We start from the raw sequence: 19,518 nt of genomic DNA on the forward strand, positions 1-19,518 counted from the left end.
TCTCTCTCTCTCTCTCTCTCTCTCTCTCTTTCTTCCTTTCTTTCTGTTGCACTGTCCTCACCTTCAAACACAGGCTTATTTTCTTGGGGTTAAGGCTTATGACAATTCATGATTAATAAATAGCTTTATACTTACAATAGCTTCAGATAAAACCCAATTAACCCATCTGCTACATAACTAAGATATTTAGGAAATTTACCCAAAAACTAGAATCTAGAGCTACAAGGTCCCAATTTTTATTTTTGCTTTCTCCTTAAAATATCCTACCACAGAGAAGGTGTAATTATAAACTAAATGAGCAGAGACTCCCAGAGAGAGAAAAAAACTAAGATATTTTTCTAGTATTAGAAAATTCATCACCTTAATTTAGAAAAGGAAGGCCAATAAAAAGCAAACACATCATCATTTTCCCTAAGGTATTATGTCAAATTCTTCAAACATTGAGTTTAAAGTTCTCCAGGTAATTTCAAACTTTTAATGTAATATTTTTCTTCACCTAAGGTAATTTATTCCAGTTATTTCTATCTCATCTCATCAGCAGCTTACAACTGATTCAAAACTGAAATATTCTTCTAGATATGTCTCTTTTGATTTTAGTGTCTGTCAGTGGAATTTTCATAAGGCAAAAGTCCTGTTGGAAAAGGAGGCACACATGACAATATTCTGAAAATCTGGCTAAATTTGAAGTTGCTCAAGACAAAATTACAACAACTAATTTTTTAATTGCAACTGAGGATTCTAACCATTTATTTTCCACATGGATCCGGGTTGTCATGGGTTTAACATATTAAATATCCTCTGAAGATTATATAATTTTTATCTTGAAATTCCTCATATGAGGCATAAAATTAGGTTCTTATCTGAGAAGTTTTTTTTTTCAAACTCTTAGTTTCAAGTTTCCTTTGAAAGGATAGATTTTCTAAAATGAGAAACTGAACTTGCACTTGAAAATGTGTCCGGAATTTTTAAAATGTTTAGCCTAACAAGTTTCTTCCTGTTCACCATATGTCACAAAAATCATCATATTTCTATTCTTTCTATTGATTAGATTTCAAATAGAGCCTGAGTTTTCCTCTTTTCATTATGTTACCTGGATTTTTATCAAGCCTATATTCCCTTGTCATTAACTAACTCAGAATTATATTTGAATCTCTTTCCACATGCATCTGATGGATGGAATTTGTTTCCCGTTGGAAGCTTCTGTTGGGAAACAATAAATAAGTTCAGAATAAAACTTCAAAATTAATTAAAATGTATGGCTTGTCTTGGGGGCAACAGCACCATGGTATACCAAGCAGACTTTTCCTATTATATTTCTAGTTTTTTCTCCAGATTGTTGGTGGTCACAATGATAAAGAAACTTACAAATAATTCTGCCCATTTACAAGACACTAAAAAATATCATTTTCAGATTAAAGAAATAGAGAATAGCACATTTTCTCAGTTGTTTCTGAAGGTGTGATTTTGCTATACATTTAGCAATTGTCACCTTTGTTTTAAAACTGAGGAAAATGACTTGATAATAGCCAACTGCTAACAACATTCCAAATCTTCTCTTCTAGCTATTTTCAAATATACAGAAAACTACTTTTTGCTATTATAGCCCTACTGTGCTATTGAACACCAGAACTTATTCCTTCAATCTGATTGTATTTTTGTATCTATTAACCAATTCCTTTTTATGCCCCTCTTCTCCATACCCTTTCCAGCCTCTCGTAACCATAAATCTACTCACTACCCTGTTTTGATCATTACATGTAGTATGCACATATCATGTACCTCATAAATATATACAACTATTACATATCAATAAAAATGGGGCCATTAAAAATAGTTAACTAATGACAAATATAACAAGTACCTCCAGGGTACCATCTAAAAATGAATACTTTTTACCTGAAATCTTTGAGGACAAAGACAGGGCTTTCTGTGTATATGCAGGTGCACTAATGTAAGTGTGTATTTGTATGTTTCAGGGCAAAATTGAACCCCATGTCTCTCCTCATCACTCACTGTCATTCAACATGTTCTGACGTAGGCTGCTCTCCTCACTAGCATGATCAAGTCACTGTTGTAATGAACCATGGATGTGAGTCATGTCTAAGTAGGCTGTGGCAGCAAGACGTTTGAAAAATAGCATTCAAGTGATAAACAGCTTTTAACATGGAGAAATAGAAAGATGGTAAAAAAAAATCCTTAAGTATGTTGATCCATCAACTCAGTAATTAACCATCAAAATGTCAAGTTATAGGGCAGCTTTAGAGCTATTTAAGAGGTGAAGCCTGAGAAATCTGTTGTTTAAATGAGAGCAATGTGTTAATTCATAGTAACTTTTTAATATTCTTGGACTCTTGTCTACCAATTATGGTACCCTTGAAAAATTACATAAGTTTTATTATCTTATCCACAGGCACAATCTGCATTTGTAATAGAGGTCAGCCTTTGGAATCCATCTGAATGACCTTCCATCTCTCCCTTCTCTATTGAGCAGGGGAAGCTCTAGGAACTAAGCTCTCTGATATCCTCCAGGATCTACCCAAATGCGTCTTTCAATGTAAAGAACCAAAATAAATGTGCCTCTTCAACTTTTGTTTTGTTTCCTGGGACCACCAACATAAAACATCCTGGAACCCAACTACATGATTGTTTTATAAGATATACTTTTTTTTCTCATTTAAATATAACACCTTAAACTATGTATATCTCACACACACACACACACACACACACACACACAATGCACATGCATACCTACAGTAAAATGGAGGCCAGTTGAAAATTCTGCCTCTTTTAGCCTTATGTAAAAAACTATATGGTGAATGTAGAAAACATATGTGTGTGTTCGGGTGCTGTGTGAACAACAAAAGAATATTGTCAACCTATTAAGAACCTTCTATTCTTATCATGTGGATTTGAGATATTTACTGAGCATGTACACTAGATAGAGCTTGTACGCTACTATCACTGATAATCTGTCTCCTGTATGAGACAAAGGAAATTGACTAGTGGCATTTCTGTGTTCTGTTCATAGGATGTACATTTATGTGAGCCTCAGAGATATCAGGATGAATGTGGTGGGAAGTAATGTGATTTAAATAGCCCTCATAATGTAATTTAAATAGCCCTCAACAATTTAAAAAAGTAAATTGAAAATTAAAAGTATTAATAAATTTTAAAATGCATAGAGAACTTTGTGAATGCTACACAATAAAATATGAAATGATAGTGATTCAGATGGTGATTCTTTACTCCTTTAGGTTTCATTTTAATTTTTTAATAATACTCATATACTATTTTAAATATAAATGTTATTTTAAAGTAGTATTTCTTCCTGATAACAGAAAACATTTTTGACAATATCAGCACATCAAAGGAAATGTGACCTCAGAGGAAAAATATTTTATGTCTCTGAGTTTGGAAATGTTGAATCGTTTTTATAATAGATTTCATTCATTTGCTTGTCAAAAGTCAGTTGGAGTTAAGTTCTGAAAGGAACATGATACTGCATGGAACCATTCTTTTAGATATAGCTATTAAATATTTAAAAGCATATGAAAACTGCCAGTGCAGTAGGATTCTAACAGCAAGATTAATCTGAGGTGAAAGTACAAAATGTTTGAATACTTCAATAATAAATGTTTGTATTCTCATAGAAAATCATCGTGCTTGGTTAAATTTGCCATGTATGAGCTAATAAGCTGTTTTGTTGTTTGGCTGAACTGCACATTCTTTTTCAAAGCTAATCTTTCTGAACTTTTTGAAACTTACTATTTTAATATGCTTAGTTCTATTTATTGTGATCAGCTTTGAGGATGATCAATGTTACAGTTGTAAAGAACCGACTCTTATATAGTATGCCCCTAGGAACCTAAGATCACAAAAATAGATACTGATGATGGGCAGAATTTTACTGATTTTATTGACTTTATTTTCTTTCTAATGACTACTAATATTGAAAATTTTCAAGCCCATGCTTGACTTAGTGTTCTTGTACAAAAATATGTAAGCTTGTCTTACTTCTCCAATACTATGTCATTCCACCACCACCTAATATAAATTATAAGACTTGGGAGGTGGGTCTAGTATGGGGATATATGGAGAGAATGTTATCAGCAAAGGAAAAATAAATCAACTGCTGAAACTCTCTCTCTCTCTCTTTTTTTTTTTTTTTGCTGAGAACAGTCTCCCAAAAACCTCCTTGAAAATTCTAAGCATTTTATCATCATTGGCATCCATTCACAAATCCTTAAAAGCCTGGGCTCCATTATATATCTTGGATTTTGGGAGCTTTCTACCCCAGCAGCATCATTAGTTTGGGAGAAAAGTGCAGAGATTGCATGTATGAAACACATGACCTGTGGAAATTGATAAATCAGAGGTTTTACAAAGTAACTTGGTTCTCTAGGTAAGGAAATGCAAGCTGAAAATTAAACAATACCTAATTATGTATCATATGGCTTCTGACCTTTACTGTTCACGTGGAGAACCCTAAGTATTTTGCCAAATCCAGTGAAAATACATTAAAAATAATTACTTTTTTTTTCTTTCTTTTTTTTTTTTGAGACAGGGTCTCACTCTGTCACCCAGGTTGAAGTGCAGTGGTGTGATCCCGGTTCACTGCAACCTCCACCTCCTGGGCTCAAGCAATTCTCCTTCCTCAGCTTCCTGAGTAGATGGGATTATAGGCACCCACCACCATGCCCAGCTAATTTTTTTGTATTTTTAGTAGAGATGAGGTTTCACCGTGTTGGCCAGGCTGGTCTTGAACTCCTGACCTCAGGTGATCTGCCTGCCTTGGCCTCCCAAAATGTTGGGAGTACAGGCATAAGCCACTGTGCCCAGCCAAAAATATTCCTTCTTATATTTGACATCTTTTACAAAAAAAAGTCCTGTAATTCTCTGCCTTATAAACAAGCCTCAATCTACTCTAATTCAGATGATTCCCTATTTAAGGCATAATATTCAAGTATTTTAGAGTAAGAGGAAAATAATAGGATAAAAATTAGGGTAGTATGCTACTGGTTATTATTATTTTTTTCATTTGCCTCCTTCCCCCCAAATTCATTATTTTTTTCTCTTTCCAGCTTTGTGAAAAGAAGGCCGGGCTCTAGGGAATATAATTTTATTCATATTAACTTTACAGTAAGTTTTGTATTGGGTTCAGTCAATGGGAATTACAAGCCAAGATCAGAGCGTGGAAGGTGAGAGAATCGAGATATTTCTTGCATGCAGTCTCCTTGTTATGATATTAGCTGTATATTCCCAAGGCTACAGTGACTGCCAGGAGGCCTTTCTGTCAAAGTTCTATGTCTCACTTAGCTTCAGTAACCCATTTCCTCTTTTGTTCCATGACCCCTAAGCATGGCAATAGCTTATCCATTTAAGTTTCTGAATCCACACTGATGAATTATGACACTGACTCTTGAAGTAACCTTCCTCTTTACTATTTTTATAGTTGATGTATTGGATTACATGCATTTACTCAACAACATTGCCTTGCTTTTTTAGTTCAAATGTTATTATGAATTGCATTAGCTTTCTTTGCCTTAATGAGTAATTTAAGAGGTGTTCTCTTAAAGTCTTTTTTTTAAGAAATGTTAATTAGGGACTAATTTAAATCTCACATTCTAATTTGAAAAGAGTATATTTAAAAGTTATAATAAAGGTTTGTTTTCAAAATTTGGAATAAATATTTGAAACATAAGTTATGACCCTGCCATTCCTCTACTTAAAATGTGTCAATGCTTTCCTTGGTCATAGGATACAGCTGAATTCCCTTTACACCTGTACTCCTCAAAGTGTGGTCTTTGGACCCCCAGGGGGCTCAAAAGATCCTTTCATATGTTCTGCATGTTGAAAACTATTTTCAGAATAATACAAATATAGCATTCACCTTCTTTATTGTGGTGACATTTACATTGGTGGTTCAACAACATGAGCCTATAAACTGTTTATGTCTTAGCATAAATAGCAGCATCTGTGACAAACTAGAGTAAGTAGTCACTGTATACTTTACCTCCTTGAACTTGCAGAAGAAAAAATAAAGAGAGCAAATCTTAGTCAAGAATGTACTTAAAGCAATAAAATTATTAATTTTATTAAATCTGAACCCTTTAAAGTATGTCGTTTTCTGTGTAATGCCATGGGAACTACATATAAAGCAGCTCTGCTCAAAGTGTGGTGACTGTTTCAAGGAAAGGAATTTATGCAATTGTATAAGTTGTGTACTACGTTAATGGCTTTTTCGCCATTTTACATGGAGGAAAGACTAAGAGAAAAACTATTATTATTATTATTATTATCAATTTTTTTTTCTCTCGCTCTGTCACCCAGGCTGGAGTGCATTGTGGTGATTTCCGCTCACTGCAAGCTCCGCCTACCGTGTTCACGCCATAATCCTGCCTCAGCCACCCGAGTAGCTGGGACTACAGGTGCCCGCCACCACGCCCGGCTAGATTTTGTATTTTTTTTTTTTTTTCTTGTTTTTTCAGTGGAGATGGGGTTTCACCATGTTAGCCAGGATGGTCTTGACTGCCTGACCTCGTGATCCGCCTGCCTCCGCCTCCCAAAGTGCTGGGATTACAGGCGTGAGCAACCGCGCCCTGACTATTATTCAATCTTGAGTACTGGCAGACGTATTCTCAAAAATGATCTAAGCAAGCCTACCACTTGAAGAGAAACAACTGAAGGTATGTGTTGCAATGACAAAATTTGAGTTTGCAAGAAAAAACATAGAATTTTGGAAAATGTGTATCTACCATAAGCTTTAAGCTTTTCTAATAGTAATGTCTTTTCTGATAGTGGTGATATTGAGAGTAAAGAATGTTATCTTTTTTAATATTGTAAAGTGAAATGAATCATTTTTTGAAAGATCTGCAAATAATTCGGTGATCCTATAATTTCCAAATAATCAATGCAAAATGTTGTTAAATCATGCATGAGTATAAAGTTCATTCAAGATGCAAAACACGTAAATATATTTCAAAATAATAGTGTGAAAAAAAGGTAACTTGCGTGGTTTCAGATTTTGCATCGTAACAAATCCTTGTTAAACGCTGCTTATCAAATTTTGATGTATTTTTGAAGAATATCTACAACAATTTGAAAGTCTATTAAAATACTCATCTCCTATCCTAACTACAAATGTGTGTGAGGTAAAATTTTCTTCACATACTTCAACCAAAAAATATTATAACAAATCAAATTCAGATACCTGTATGAGCAAATAGCTGTTTTCTATGAAGCCATACATTTTAAATAGCTTTTAAAAAATATAAAACTATGTCACTCCTTTTATTAAGTTTTATGCTTTTGAGAAATGTAGCTATTTTTAAAACGTACTATTTGTGTTAATAGTTTTTATTATTATTAAAATAACTATTAATAATTTGTAATTTGTTTTAATGTCTAATATGGTAACACCTATTGCTATAACCCATGTAATCGAAAGTTCTTGAGGTTCTCATTGATTCATGAAATTGCAAAATAGTCCTGGAACTACCACATATGAAAAATAAAATATATAATATTCATTTGTATCCACTTCTTCAGCCTTATTTTCCATTCATACCTACCGCTTCCAAAGCATCAGTTTTACTGTTGCCTGATATAACCAAGTTTTCCTCTACTTCAGTTCTTAACAGATTTTTTCCTCTATAACTGAAATGCCCAGGTGAGTATGCAAAGATTAATTTTTCTGACTATTGTTGATTGCTATGGTTCACTTGTTACAACATAATTGGAGTATGGGTGTATACTTGGAATGTATGGAAATGTTAAGAGCCCAGATATTTACTTTTCTCATTTCTTCTTTATTAAAGTTTATAGACTTTGGGTCTGGGAGAATACTGAAAATGAATAGTTGGGTTAATTTCAAAGTGACAAACATGATTTGATTTATCTCTAGAAGACCAGACCTTTCTGATAGAATAGAGACAAGGAGCGGCATTTATCTTATGAACTCTTAAATAAATTAAAATTAGTGAATTTGTAAAATGCTGAGTACTATATATGGGTGCTAAAAATGACATTTAAGAATGAGAAAAAAATCCTGGTGAAACTAAAATATTATGACAATAAATATAACCGATATGGAGATGTCTGAAAATTCTCAGAAGTAACATAGCTGAAAACAGGTCTGGAGGCCTGATCCAATCCTCAGCCACCCATGCACCCATGTACAGAGTATTGTATAAATGAGAACATTCAACAAAAATTGCCAAAATGATCCTGTGGAAATCACCACAATTAGTGGAAATTATTATTATGGTAAGGACAATATGTGCCTTATCCAGAAGAAAAGGAGAAAAGATAGAGGATATCAATAGTTAAACAAAAAATAATTCATCTTGAAAATTCACAAAATTGACAGAGGAAAGTAATTAAATATTTCATGGTGAATATAAAATGTAGGAACATAGATTCAGTATTTTAATGGAGAATATGGGACATTGAAAAATTATTCAAAACTACTTAAACTAAGAGAAACTCAACAGGGTGAGGTTATTTGATTATAGTAATTTTGAAACAACCGACTTTGAAAATGAACTGTTTACAAAAATGAATAGAAAAGTGTCTATAATATCTTCACCTTAAGGCAATTAGGAATGTCATGGTGACTTTGGTTCAACATTTCTCCTGTTCTCCATTGAAAAAGAGACTTTTAGGCCAACTGGTTTAGTTTCAACAAAAGAGACTTTTAGGCCAACTGTTTTAGCTATCAAACAAAGGACACTGCAAGCATAAAAAAAAAAAAAAAAATCAAGGATCCTAACAACTAAATATAATGTATGTTGTATAAGATACTAGAAAGGTTTCAGGCAATCTTTTCCTATAGGCATGAGTACCTAAGGATGGTAATTGCAGTGTTATTTTACACATAACACTTCGTATTTTTCTTTTTTCACCTATTAACATATCTTGATCATTTAGTCAATGCTAATTAATATTTGAAAATATGGTATCTGTAATGTTGTAAGGAGAAATCACCACCAATTCCACTATTCGTTAAATAAAAACTAATATTAAGCATTTATCTTCAGTATTTCTATTATAGTTTTAAATTTTCTAAACTGTTATTTGTTCAACTTATTAATATGAAATATGTTTAGAATTAAGGAAGAGTTTCAAACATAGTGCAGAAAATGTCCTTATACACATCACTCCGATTCCCCTAATATTAACATCTTACATAACCAGTGTACAATGATCAAAAATATGAATTAATGTTATGATGTCATTAATGAAGCTACATATATTATTTACATGACATCAGTATTTTTTCATTAATGTTTTATTTTGGTTCCAGGACTATTTGGTTGTTATTTTTTCTTAATCTCCTGCAGTCTGTAATTTTCCTCAGTCTTTACTTGTCATTCATAACCTTGACACTTTTGAAGATTATTGGTTAAATACTATGATGAATGGCTCTCAATTTGGTTTTGCCTACTGTTTTGTCACAATAAGTTTGAGGCTATAAATTATTGGAAAGAATATCACAGTGATGTACTTTAACATAATTGAAAATATTCTAATTAAACTATTTTAACACTTTATTGTCTCTACATATTATGTCATACATATTTCTCCATATCAATAACACATTTTATGGGCATTATCTTTTCATATGATATAACTATAGCGAAGTAATAAATGGATCACATATATTAATGCATTCATAATAAACTAATATATAATAATGTGATGACATAATTTCAGATAATATTTAAAAGTCAGTTGCAATTCATTAATGATGTCTAATTTCATCAGGAAAAATTGGGTAGGCAGAATTTGAGATGAGCTTTCCAAGGTATAGAAAATATTATTAACTAGGAAGAGTAAAATTTTGTATCATAGGCAGAGAAAATGAGTTAGAAATATATTGGGAGTAGAATGGAGAGGATGGTATAAAAATGCTATAAAGACATTACTCAATGGATTTTCAAATCCTTTAACAAATATTTTATTATATTCTAAAAACATAACTACAAAATAACTGTCATCTTAATGACATTAATGAAATTAATTGAGGCCCCCCAAAACTGAGTGAGTTTTACTAGATCACTCTCTGTAAATGTACATGAAGAGTTAAATCTGGATAATTTGGATTTCTAATGTTACTGTCTACAATTAACTTGGCATAAATTGATGGTGTAGTAAAAAATAATGCCATATGAATTATGTCCTCTCCCTTTTTGAATTCCTATTTTGCTTTATCTCTTGAAAATAGTTAAAATTATTTTTGTTTTTTTAGAAATCATATTTTAAGGCCATTGAATAGCAATGAATATTTTATTGCTTTCACATGTAAGAGAATGCTTAAATCAGCAAACATTTGGGGGTTAACTACTTTTCATTGAAATGCTACAGAAATTGCTCTTATGGAATTCAGTATTACTGAGAAGTCTGATATAAGCCTAATATTTATTATTATTTTTAGAAAACCCAGTAAGATATTGAAACAAAACAAACATAAAGATAGGTTGTTGATGCATATTGCTTTTACTTAATACTTAACAGGCAATGCACTCATGTGTTTAATAAAACTATACACATATTTATTTTTTTACTTATGATTTTCTCTCATTGCCACTGTCATTTATTTGCCCAATCACCCTTCATGCTTATCCATAGGTAATACTTCTTAGTTTTTTGTATATTCTTCCAGTATTTTTTATATACATATGTATATGTGTGTATATACATGAAAATAAATATATATTCTTATTTAACCATCTTTTCACATAAAATGGAGTCTAATATTTACACTATTCTACATGTAAAATAAATATTGAATATTGACCACATAGATTTTTCTTCTTTCTATTTTTACAACTGCTTAGTGATTTATTGTATTACCTGGGGGATGCTGTGTGTATTAAGCCATGAGAAATTATTTTGTGATTATAAATGTTAGAATTAGGGCTTATATAATTATTAGTGTTTTGTTTATCTAAATGAATGTCCAATGGGACAATGAACAATGTTGTGGGGCATGGATCAATTATTCCACGTACAGAAATATTCTGCTTCTTGCATCTGTCTGACATCTTTGGTCCCTAATCACAAAATGTCATTAATGCACCACAATCATTGTGACAAACTACAAGTCTCCTAAAGATTTCCAAAGTAATTTAAGAGGGAGCTGTTGTCCCAGTTGAGAACTTCTCTATTATAGGATAACTACTGCTGAAATTTCTTTCTCAGCTATCTTTGACAATTCATAAACAAACAAAATGGACTTAGACTGCAGTAGTTAAAAGAATGATTTTGGTTTGTTTCTAACTACTTTTTAGTAGCCTTGCCCAACAATCAAATGGCCTTTTACCAAGGCCATGGTCCCTAGAAAGAAGGCTACAAAGGAAGGCTGTGTGTCAACTAGGTGTGTTCTAAATATCATTTTTTCCAGTTGGAGGAATGCTGAGTTTGGGGATGGCTGAAAAATGTGTCATCTGGATGACATTCTGAGATTGATATAGGTAAGTAAAATGTTATACTAGATGATCTTCTGACACTCATGTTACAGTTCTGTAACATGAGATGTTTGCCACAAATCCTATGAAACCCCAAGCATTACTGAAGGAAATAGATTCCAATTACAATGTACCTCCCATGCTGCTATTTCAAATAATCATTTGCTTTCATACATAATGCATTTTTGAGAACTAAAAGGTTTGTAGATTTGAGGTTGTCATTCTCTCACATTTCGCAACTGATTTTAAGAAAAAAATATATGTGTTAACTTTGCTTGTTCTGAGTGATGTAGATCATAGTTTCCATAACTAAGCACAATCCAATTAAAGTCATACATTCAACTCTGAAATGTGACACTGCCTCAAACATTAGACATTTTAATTCATACTTTAGTGCTTTCAGGTGGTTTTATAAAAATCCTTAGTCATTGTAAGCTATTCACTACACTCAATAATGTAAGAGCACGTAGCTTCTCTACTCACTTCTAGAAATAACATTTATTCTTCTTGTTGCTCTCATTAGTTTTGTAAAAGAAAAATACAGGACCATAATTTAATTTTATATCACCCAATCTCCCAAAATATTTCTTTTTTTGTTTTTGAGATGTAGATATATACATACATTTTTGTTAGAGGCTGAAAGAGTGAGGGACGTGATAAACTCAGTATACCACTGGAGGCTATATAAGTAAACAGCAAACTGTTCTCATAAATACAGGTTGTTAGCAAACTGGCAGACTGCATCTGCCGCCCAGAAGGAATGCTGAGGGCAGTCACAACCCAGGCACAAGTGTTTTTTGTGATTAGGCACATCTGAAGCCTGTTAGCAATAATGTGAACCTATGATTAATTAAGCAGCTGATCAATTGTTACCTTCTGCTCCCTGCTCTTTCTACCCAACAAATACGAAGTTAAAAAAGTAAATAAATGAATAAATAAACCACTAAAAAAGACTCCTGAGTTCTAAAATAAAGTAACTAAAGCACCAACTCATCTATCTTACAAATTTGATCCATTCCTGAAAACTTACGTTTTAACTAAGATTAACTCCTGTTCTCTTCCCTCCAAATCTTGCAAATCATTGTTCTTGGAGCACTCCTTCTGAAATACTACATAGTTCCTATGGTATCATTTTTCCTTGCTGAATGAAGCATATTAATAAAACTCAGTGTGTTTGACTACATATGTTTGTCCTTATCTTTGGCTGACTAGATTTAAGAAGTAACTTACTCCAAGGGAGTCACTAACTTTCTTTCACAGAGAAAGAGTCGTACTTTTGGTATACACATACTTTGATTAGTTCTTATTCCTATCTTTAGCTTCTACTTTTGGTATACACATACTTTGATTAGTTCTTATTCCTATCTTTAGCTTCTGAATAAAATAGGCAGTTACCCCTTGCCTTCTGAAGTTTTCTATAATGACTTTAACTAATGACCTAAATTATAATATTCTTATTTACTAAAATATTTGCTATAAACTGGATGTTCGTGTCCCCCCAAATTTATATGTTAACTCCTAACCCCCAATGTGATGGTATTTGGAGAAGATATAAGGGCTTCTGTTCTCTTTCTTCATTTCTTTCACTCCCTCTTCCCCATCTCCCTCTTTCCACTTGTCCCTGTCATGTGAGGACACAGAAAAAAGGGTCCATCTGCAAATCAGGAAGACAGTCATCACCAGAACCTGATCACGTTCATGCTGGCTCTTTGATCTTGGACATCTAACCTCCAGAACTGTGAGAAAACAAATTTCTGTTGTTCATGCCTTTCCATTTATGGTATTTTCTTATGGCAACTAGTGCTGACTAATATAATGTTTATAATATAAGTGGAAAGAGAAGTTTATAAGCCTATGTAGCACAATCACAATTTAATTTAAAACATTGATATGCATAGAAAATGATTTTAAATACATGCATCTCATGAAAAATGGACATTTTCTCTGGATAGTGAGATTACGTGTGATTCTTATTTTTACATTCACTATTGTCCACAGTGTCTACAATGCAGAAAACTCTTTAAAAATTGCAAAATGAAACTTCTCTACTCCAATGACCTTCTTCCCCATGCTGTGTGCCTTTGCTTACATGCAAATAATAAGCAGAGCCAGCACCTGAGGCTTGCTATGGGCTTTCACTCCTGTTACTACCAAGGCAAATCCATTCCATTCGTTCTGTTTCTAATGCTTCCACTTCAGTCCAGTCCTCATTTTCTTTTGTTTTTTTTCCAATGATTGGCCTCGTTATTTAGTGTCTTATATCATTCAAACTCATTTTCCACAATACAGTCATAAAGATAGACTTCTCTAAAACACCAATCCAGCCTTTTTTTATTTTCTTGTTTAAATTTCCTTTAAAAGCATTCATTCACCTACAAAATAAATGTCAAATTTTTAGTCATGGCTTATATACTGTAGTAAAGTACATTCCCCAGGAAGAAATTCTATAGCTTTCCTAGCTCTAGCTCTACTTTCTGTGACTACTTCATCAGGATGCTGAAGCTGAATTCCTGTGACTTAGTGAAGAAGACTTAGATCTGACTGAGTGTCAGGCTGAAGTAATCAATGAGCTCTTGGCAAGGTATGCCTTGGCATACTCATGATCTTTTTCTTTCCTCTTCCTTAAGAGAGGTAGGCCAAGGAGATAAGAAGATACTTAATTACTGGTGGATTACTTATATTTGTGAAAAGTTTTTTTGTGTGACTGAGGATTAAAACCAGTATATGCTCTAGGGCTCTTAAAAAGGCTAACTGAAAAGCATGAATGTGCTGAATAAAAGATTGGTATTTTTATAAATAAGATAATACTTTATCTAAAATTTCCAAATGTTTATCTAAGTATTTCATTCAAAAATTATACACTGAACACTTCCTGTTTACCAAGGATTCAGGTCCTTGGGACAAGAATATTCTTTAGAGAAAGCACGAGGCAGACATTGTAATATGTATAACATTAAATAATTAACATCACTGTGTATAATACATTAACATAAGATAATACCAAGTTTAGAAAATCCAAATTAGCTGAAGTTGCTGCGTTAGGAGAAAAACTTTTGGCACATCATTTATCATACCTGCCTACCTGGTCGAGGAACAGCATTTTGAAAACTACTGTTTGGATTGCAAATGTTCCTGATTTCACAGAGTGCTGCAGGGAAAATAATTGCTTCATGAACAATAATTGAAAAGATAACACACATTTACCCCTTAAAGGTGAGGGGTTACTCTTGGTATGTTTTATTTTATTTATTTTTTAAATTATACTTTAGGTATTTTTTTAGGAGAGAGACTTGTGCCAGCTAAAGAGGCCTCAGACATTAACTACACTCTTAGATTCATAGGGAAGGCTGAGTCTTTGGAAACAGGAGAAAAACATAAGCATGGAAACAATAACTTCTCACATTAAACTTTACCAAATGGGTTTTATATCCTTGTTGTTGAGCTGCAATATAGAACATACAGCCATATATATACTTTGTTTTCTAGGGAGTTAAAAAAAGTTAAAAAAATTGCCTCTTCATTATGTCAAAATTGTATTAATGCAAAGTGATGTTTTATTTAATGATTGATTAATTTTTACAGTTAGCAGTTAATAGAGTTTCAACAGACTTACTTTAACTCTTATGTAGTAATACCAGAAAAAGCTTGAAACTTCATTTTCAGGTTAAATATGTAAAAGTTATTTAAAGATTGTAAAATCAACTAACTATAATTTTCAGTATAAATATTGTTTATTTTAAAATATTGATTATTATCTTTGTTGGAAAATTTTTGTTAATATATTTGGATTATTTAATATGTAAAATACATTATTTTAATTTTAATTAAATTCAATCTATATCTACTAGTAACTTGTATTTTGCCTATGAATAACAAAGGTGATAAACATGTGCTAAGATATCAATAGACAAGAATCTTTAATGCTAAATCAGGTACATACTTCATTGAGTTTTCCCCTTCAAAAAAAGTATTACATGTAGAAAAGAAAAATAACAGAAACTATTTACTAAAATAAAATAATTAACCTCGATAAGCTATACACTTGTATATTCCAAAGGATTAAGTAAAATAAGCCCTGCCACAAATACCTGATACTCCCTTCCACTACTCTTCTACAGCTTTTCTCTTCAATCAGTTTACAGAAAAGGAAATATAATTTAGTGCTACAGGCATTCATCACTAGTGACAAGAGAAGGAAAAAAAAGAAAGAACATTTAGTATTAATAATAATGGCAACTAACATTTAGTGATCTAAAGTTTACAAAGTACTGTTGACATACATTGTTTCTCTACTTAATGAATTACTATTTAATTAATGACTTCTCCAAAAATCTGTTTCAAGTAGTCACCCACCCACTGTTATCTCCTTATGATCTTATGAAAGTAGCATTAAAAAACGAGTTTACTGCTACTATTACTAAGCCAATGAACATTTCCGTGAGTTCATTAAACTGTAAGGACTATATGAAAGTGAAATCACTGAAATCTAATCATAAGAAAGGTATTTTCTTCTTTAGCATTGACTTAGAATATAACCTTCCAAATATAAAGTCTATAAAAGAAGCCATAAAAAAGTATGTGTTTTGACTATGCAAAAAAACCCTTTATGCCAACATAACAAACACAATTAAAGGCCAATAGTAAACTAGAGGTAAAATATGTCTTGAATACATATGACGATAAAAAATGAATTTTAGCTTTTATTTGTATTGTGTTTTAATTTACTCCATATTTAGTTTTTAAGATAGAATGTGGTTGCCTTAATATGTAAGGAGATTTTAATAAAAAATGAAACTGGAGCTCCAGGGAAAAATAAGTTGAAGATATGAGTGGAAAGTTAAATGGATAACATGTAAAAATCTGTGCAATCAAATCAACGAGTAAATACATGCAAATAGTTACTACTAATATATATGAATTTCTAGTACAAAACTAATTGCAACATTTTAAATAACAAAATATGAGGTAAATCAAAATGTTCATATAAGAACATTATTAGTTTAAAAAATGATGTAATACAAGATTTGAAATGTTTACTGACTTGCAAGATTAAAATGACAGTATTCATACCATTAAATAAAATGTTGTACCACATTTTTATGTATGTTTATATGCATATGTAACAATTGCAATATGTAGCATCTTTTGTGTATGTGTGTATATATATATATATACATACACCATATCTATCTACATATACACATTATATATATAATGTTATATATTTTAAATATGGAAAGAAATAAAACTAAAAGTTTCTCTATTAGGTTTTAAAAGTTTCATATTTGGAGAATCCAAATATGCTTCTTATGAAAATGTTCATTTTTAATACTAAATTTGGGCAGTTTATAGAGGAAGCTAAAATTTCTTAATTTTAATTGCAAAAGCATAAAAGTATTTATTATTATTATTATTATTTTGAGATGGAGTCTCACTCTGTTGCCCAGGCTGAAGTGCAGTGGCGCCATCTCGGCTCACTGCAAACTCTGCCCCCCGGGTTCAAACGATTCTCTGGCCTCAGCCTCCCAAGTAGCTGGGATTACAGGCATGTACCACCAGACCTGGCTAATTTTCAGTAGAGACGGAGTTTCACCATGTTGGTTAGGCTCGTCTCGAACTCCTGACCTCATGATTCGCCCTTGGCCTCCCAGAGTGCTGGGATTACAGGCATGAGCCACTGCGCCTGGCTCAAAAGTATTTTTTAATAAGAATTCGGATTAAGGCAACTCTTTTGAAATCCTTTATCCCTTATTTGGTGTTAAACAAAATTAAAACACAAATGCTATAAATTAACAATTATCCTTTGGAAAGGCAGAGCAGAACCTGAAATTTAAAAGCTGGCTTTTCTCTTACTAAACATATGCTAATCTTCAAATAGGCATGGGAGAAAAAAAGCTAAGTAGGCTGTTCTACTGGGGAATCAACAAGGTAAACAGAAGAATAGATTAGAGCACTTAAATTGTATATCTACAGCTGCCTTAAATGCTATGTGACAGGTATTGCATTTAAATTTGTGGGAAAGAACTGGCTGATTAGCCACACATACACCCACGCACTTATTTATTTTCTGTTAAGTGGAATAGCTATAGGTATTTGTGGTTTAGAGCAAAGATGCTTAAATCCTTCTTGTCATTATGTTACCATCAATAATATTCTTTTCAAACTGTATTTATTTCTCTCGTACAAATCTCTAACAGCAAGATGCCACAATTCAAATGGCATATTTTGAAATATAATTCCACAAATAAGCCCAACTTGAGCTTCCTACAAAAAGTTTTTTTCAGGACTGACACACTAAATCCACTGACCGGAAGTCTTTTCTCAAGTACAACTCAGAGCCACTCTGATTCTTCAGGAAAGGATTACTCAATTTGGGGGTTTTTCAGGTGTTTGACTTCTCTTTCTTCTTACAGCTTTTCTTGCCTTTCAGATTCGTTAATGCATGCACTGTCCTTAAAAGGCACCACAAACCAAACATAAATTCTGTGTTTCAAACAGATCTTGTTGAAAATGCTAAGTATGTCACATGTTAGATGTGAAACCTTCAACAAATAATTCCATGGACTTCTATTTGTAAATGTGGAAAATATGTCAGGTGCAGTGGCTCATGCCTGTAATCCCAGCACCTTTGGAGGCCGAGGCAGGCGGATCACGAGGTCAGGAGTTTGAAACCATCCTCGCTAACATGGTGAAACCCTGTCTCTACTAAAAATACAAAAAATTAGCCAGGTGTGGTGGCACATGCCTGTAGTCCCAGGTACTTGGGAGGCTAAGGCAGGAGAATCGCTTGAACCCAGGAGACGGAGGTTGTATTGAGCTGAGATTATGCCATTGCACTCCAGCCTGACGTCTCAAAAAAAAAAAAAAAAAAAAAGTAAAATATCAGGATCAGCAAGATAAAATACTGACTGTTTATTATGTACTGTGTGCCTATAATCATTCCAAGGATCCTACCTTAACTCATTTAGCCTTCGAAACAACTAATATTATCTCCTTTTCCAAGATAAGAACAATAAAGCTCTGAGAGAGGTTAATAATATTCACTGCCATAGGTCACAGAGTTGTAGGTTTCAGACACTAGCTTCAAAGTTAGGAATTAGGAAAGATCGGCTTAAAAACATTATCTCTTTAGCACTTAATCAGTTTCATTGCTGAATTAGTAATGATATAAGAATGTAATTTTTATGATTTAATAAAATATTATCTTATTAGCTATATTTTTCTGATTTTCCTTTAAATATTGGGCCGCAGTCCTAGAAAAATAACTAAAAGCAAAGCGTGACCTTATCTACCTTTATCTTTAAATTTACAGAAAACCAATATTGATGTTATCAGGCAAAATTTGTTAGGTATTCTAATATATAGCACATACGTACCTAAATAGTTCTTAAATTGAGAAACTCATTAAATGCTGAAGGGTATAGGATTTCTGTACATCTCAGAAGACTAACATGGATATTCTAAGATTTTACTGTCTTTCATTACTGATATATTTTAAGATTCAAAACAACATTTTTTAATTTGTGCCTTTTAATTCATCTGTAATTCCACAGATACAGATATGTATAGCTAAACTTCCATTATAAAATATAGTATTAGCCTTTAGAAAAAAATTAAAGATACTCTAACTTACATTAGAGCATTCATAAAGGGCATAAAACAGAGAAAATGAAGTATTTAATTTTCAGGAAGATGGTAGACCTGCTATTTTTATACTTATGCTACTTCATGTGTTCTTCATCATTCACTTACAAACCCAGAAAAATAAATTATATTTCAAACACAAGTAAAGTTGATATTTAAAGAATTTATGTCTGAAATTTGTTAATAAAAAATAATCATTTCATAATGGAAAGGTCATCACAAATCTAGGTTTATTGGATAAACCTAGATTTTAATACACTTTCATAAGAAGACAAACAACAAGAAAATAGGTCTCAGACCATTTTAAAGAAGGCCCATCTAAAGCCAATCACTGACTAGAAAAATCAAATATACAAATTGTTCAAACTGTATTCATAATAAGCGTAAATAGGTTCTGAGTGAG

The sequence above is a fragment of the Colobus angolensis genome, unplaced genomic scaffold, assembly GCF_000951035.1.
Source record: "Colobus angolensis palliatus isolate OR3802 unplaced genomic scaffold, Cang.pa_1.0 Scaffold313, whole genome shotgun sequence".
Classification (NCBI taxonomy): Eukaryota; Metazoa; Chordata; class Mammalia; order Primates; family Cercopithecidae; genus Colobus; species Colobus angolensis.